Raw genomic sequence first — 5,257 nt, forward strand, 5'->3', positions numbered from 1 at the left:
TAATGGAACTCAAATTGAAAATGATGTTCAAGCAGTTTATCTTGTTATTACCGGTGTACCAAACTATTGCTAAAGGGTTTTCAAACTGTACCTATTGTGATGCAGTTCACTGTTGTTCATAAATGAAGATACCATGTACTATTCCAGTCTTTGCTCAACAAAGATGTAATACATCATCTTTCGTATAACTCTTGTTATCATCAAAGTGCTCATTACACATTTGTTCCGTTTCTCTTGTAAAAAGCCAGGGGATGAATGATTGCGGATGCAGATGGCATTTAATAGTCTAAAACGAATGACTACTTGACGATACTTGGTGTGATCAAGTCGAAATGATTCAAGATAAATCTCATTTCACATAGTGCAGCATGTTAATACAAGCGGTGTGACTGATTATATGTTACGGGTAATATAAAGGAATGTATGGAAATAGGATGGATCGAGTTAAGTCCAAATAAGCTTAAATCTACCTCAGTTGTTTACTTGGTCGTCTCTGCAGCTCAAAATGGCCAATTTGATCGATTTGTAAGGTTTTGAGTGCGATTGGCGATTTGTTACCCGGTCTCAGCAGCTTTGTAATAAATCATTTCTGCTACCAGACATCGGAGTCTCTTCCTTCTCTTTGTCTTGCCCGTTACTGCAATATTTTAATCGGCAAGGGAGTAAATGTAACAATTTGGCAAGGAAAGTGTTGCAAACGTGTCGCTCGGCGTAGGAGACGTTCATGTAACATACGCGAAGTGTCCGCCCTGGACATAACGATTTTTTTTTTTGGGCGACCAAATTTTTTTATGCCGACCATTTTACAACTGAAGGTCGCCAAAAGGCGACTTTTTGAAAAAGTGAGCTTGGAGCGCTGGCTCCCTGTTCTTCACTGGCTTAAAATGTTACAGTATATATATGTTTTGGAGCAGAAATACGGCGTTGTTTACTGGCTTGAAATGTCACAGTATGAATATATTTTGGAGCAGAAATACGCCGTTGTTTACTGGCTTACAATGTTACAGTATATATATCTTTTGGAACAGAAATACGCCGTTGTTTACTGGCTTAAAATGTGACAGTATATATATTTCTTGAAGCAGGAATACGCCGTTGTTCACTGGCTTAAAATGTCACAGTATATATATCTATTGGAGCAGAAATACGCCGTTGTTTACTGGCTTAAAATGTTACGGTATGTATATCTTTTCGGTTGGAAATACGCCGCTGTTTACTGGCCTAAAATGTTCACTATTATACACTTAATGTATGGTGCCGCGCAATACAGTTGGTTTCGTTTGGCAGAGAGTCCTGATATTTCCCGAGACGAAGTCTTGGAAAACATCAGTTAGAAAACATCAGTTAGATTCCGGTTCGCATATTAATAACAATAGATGATGTAACAAGAAACATCGCCATAATTACGACATTGTTAACTGGCTCAAAATTTCACAGTGTGTTATTAAATAGGTTAGAAATTTCTTAATCCCGTGTTCTGGAAAAAAGCCTCTGATCAATTACACTTAATGTTAAAAAAGAGACCACTCTCAAAAGAAAAAAAAAATGCAAAAAGGATCGGAACAGGAAAATTCGACTTACTTCACATTCACTTAAATGCAGTAATTGGACCGACCAGTGGTTTGGTTTGGTGTATTGAAAATGAGTAGGTTGAGGACAGGGGGTTGGACTGAATTATTTCTTTAGCCTCAGTTCGTCATCTTGACCCAGAGATATGCCGTGTATAGATTTTGCGGGAACGTAGCGTATATTCCTTTGTCGTTGATCCCAACTGCCCGAGAAGATCATGCCGGTTACGCCAGTACGATCCGATCTGGTCAGGTCCGATTTTGATTTTGTCAACAGCCAATTATAACTTGTACTTTTGCACAGAAATGCAACCGGTTTCCTTTTTGTGCAACCCTATCTAGATTGTCTTCATGTAATGCTGACATGGAGAAATACGCACGTCAGAATTTCACCCTTTCAATTAACACGTGCAACATGATAACAATTGGTAAACTCTCTGTAGACAAACAAGAAATATTTTTTGCAGGTGAATATAGGGAAAATTAAACACATTCGAATTGTTTTAATTTCCCGCGATTAACTCTCAACTGTAAGCAGACAAATTATTGACCCTGTATATTTTTTATTCACAACATAAAGGTTTGGCACATTTTGTAATGTTTAAAAACACATTTAGTCACGATGTAAATTCACGGTTTTAGTCCCGTTGAAAATTAATGTGGATCCACTTCGTGCCATTCTTCTTCTTGTGGCTGGGTATTGTCTTCTAATGTGGCCTCCCCGGCCAGAATTATAGCACCTTCCTGCAAAAGAGACAATTGAATTGGAATTTAATAGCAGTAGTCTTACGATGTGAAAAAGTTACAAATTATGACAATGATATCCTTTTCGAATAATATTCGCACGCAGTATGTTTCCTTGGAAAATAGCATTGACATTGTGGGGGGTAGTATTAGCTCTTATTATATGACTGTCTTGCCTGCTCAGGATTACTCGCTTGGTCCCGCAAGATTAAAGATCATTTTTTGGTGTTTTACCCCATATAATAAATCCTTTATTGACCAAGCTTGTTTGGTAGAGATGGCTGGATAGTGGCCATACATGTATATAAAATCAATTATGACTAATGATCCATTAACATCTTAAATGTTGTATATTATTTCGTTTGCACTTGAATGATTACTTAGTGCTTGATATACTTACTTCCTCTGTTCCTTTCTCGCAAACGCTGCGAGTAGTTTCTTTGATCTAATGGTGGGGGTTCCGTTGAATCTTTATGTTGCTGAGTGGGACTGTCCTCTGCACTACCCGCATTAGCCATGTGGCCATCGTTACTCTGGCAAAGCTGACTTGCCGATCGCATTAAATCTCTTAAGATTACTCTGTGATCCAGTTGTTGTCTAGTATCTTCTTGTCCATTGTCTCCTACTTGTTCGTCTTCTACTGAAGTTTCCCTCCTTTCCAATTCCTCACTCTTTTCCTTTCCTTCACCTTGTGAATTTAAGTCCTGATCTTCTCCCATCTCGTAGTCCTCCTTGGGGAGTTGCTTCTCCTCTTCTGGTGTGGGCTCTGGCAGAGGAATATTTGGTCCTGGTAAAGCCATCTGATATACAGAAAAACCATGAAAAGGTGTGAATGCAGTTACAAAGCCGTAGCAAATAAAAATTAATTTTAATCACGAAAACTACTCAAAACCACTGCCACGTATCAAAATTGCCTCAAAATACGGAAACGACTTCGACTGATTGTAATTTTTTTGTAAAGTGACACATGCGCACTGATGACGTCATTAAGAAGCGACATTCCACATGTCACTGACAATTTGTCATCCCATTAGTGTGCTTCTTACTGGTCTCGAAATCCCAATGACTCAATAATTTAGATACAGGTCATTTTGCTTGTTGGTTGAATTATATACCTTGTCTTTTTTTCACGTACCTTAGCAAGAAAAAATATTGGGACAATAGACGATAGCATAACGCTAATACACTACCCTCTTGTATTAACAACAATTTATATTTATTAGAGAACGCCTCATTTGTTTGACTTCTATTGTGAATTACAACGGTTCCCTCTACTGAAATGGTTTCTTCAAACGAAAAGACGGACAGAACAATAGAGGATACGTTCCATAAGATATACTGTTGGCACTGAAGAATTGCGGAACTCATGCAGTCCAATTATAAAATGTTAAACGACACCATTCTTACCGTTTTTGAAATATATGATGAAAAGTCCAAAGTAAATTTCTAGACAATCTGAAAAATTTCAAAAGAAAGACAGTTAGGGAGCATTCACAAAAAAATGTTGGGGGGGGGGGGGGTTACTGATGAGAAAGTAGGGGGACCCCCCAAAAAATTCAGGCCTAAAAGGGGGGTAGTGAAAAAAAATATGACTTTGAAGAGGGGTACCTGAAAATAAAAAGGTAAGCTTATCATTGAAAAAAAAAAAAAATATTATTTTACTTCAACAAGTGAAATGTCAATCTATAACTCTCTGATAAAAAACTGTATACTTAACATATAGATGTATTTAAAATCAGCTTTCTCAATAGTTGTTTATAATATGAACATTTTTATCAACAATAGCCAAAATCAAAAAATTTCATATATATTACTATATATCAACAACATCAAAGTAACTCTTTTCTTATAAGATCTGTACATAAAACCATTTGTCATAAACTACTATTGTTCTGTTAATCTTGATCACTTTCTTGCTCAGTGGAAGTACTGCTTTCATAATTAGTCTCATCTACTTCTACACCTACTGACACACCACTCTCCTCTATATCTTGATGGCAATCTGTCTGGGAAAACATATTTTTTCGTACTATAAGAATGCTCTCAAATTGTTTGAATTTGTCCACAGCTTCGTGATCTAGACATTCACTTTTCAATAAGTACTGTATACCATGTAAGTGAAGCTTTGGAGACAATTTCAAATGCACAAGATTAAAATCTGAAAGCTTGAGTACAGTTTTCTTGCCTTCAATAACTGATTCAATAATGCCTTTGTCGACGTCACAAGCATGTAGAATTTTTGTTGCTTGTTTGACTGCTGTTGTTTGGGCTCTCTTTTTCTTTTTCTTTTGCATTTCTTTCTGTCTCCTTTTCTTTCTTTTCTTTTCAGACTCCATTGCATCTACACTAGAAAACCTTTTTTTTAACAGAGAAAGTGTGTTTTGTACTCCATTCTCAAGCTTGGTAATTGCATTAGACATATCTTCTACAGCTTTTAGCTGTTCATCAATAAACTGAACTTCATCTTTAGCCCAGTCATAGCATATGTGTTCAGATGTGAAGAGGTTTTCTCTTCTTTTTTTAAGCTTCATCTTTGCATCCTTCAGTCTCTGCGAATTAGATATTAAACTGTTATGTGTTAGTTCTGACCTGCCTACATCTCCAGAATTAGGGTCTTTAGGAAATTCTTTGTATCGTGTCACATTATACCCTATGCCCCAGCTATCATCTTGAAGGCTGTTTATCTTTTTATGAAGATCTTGTAATTCTTCTTTGATTTCCCAGACGATATTGTGGCGCTTCGATTAAAAGAAAAGCTTTCCAAAATAGATGAAAGAATTAAGAATACTGAAGTCAAGATTAAATGCAAAGAAGGCATTTGGAAACAAGATATGGTGGATGATCTAGACACCCATCATCAGCGGGCTCACGTCCGAAATGTGCAAAGGTCATTTTGGTCTCAAAAAATTAAATTTGTTTTCATGCAAAGCATAGATGGCGAGGCA

Source organism: Montipora capricornis, chromosome 2, assembly GCF_036669925.1.
Source record: "Montipora capricornis isolate CH-2021 chromosome 2, ASM3666992v2, whole genome shotgun sequence".
NCBI lineage: Eukaryota > Metazoa > Cnidaria > Anthozoa > Scleractinia > Acroporidae > Montipora > Montipora capricornis.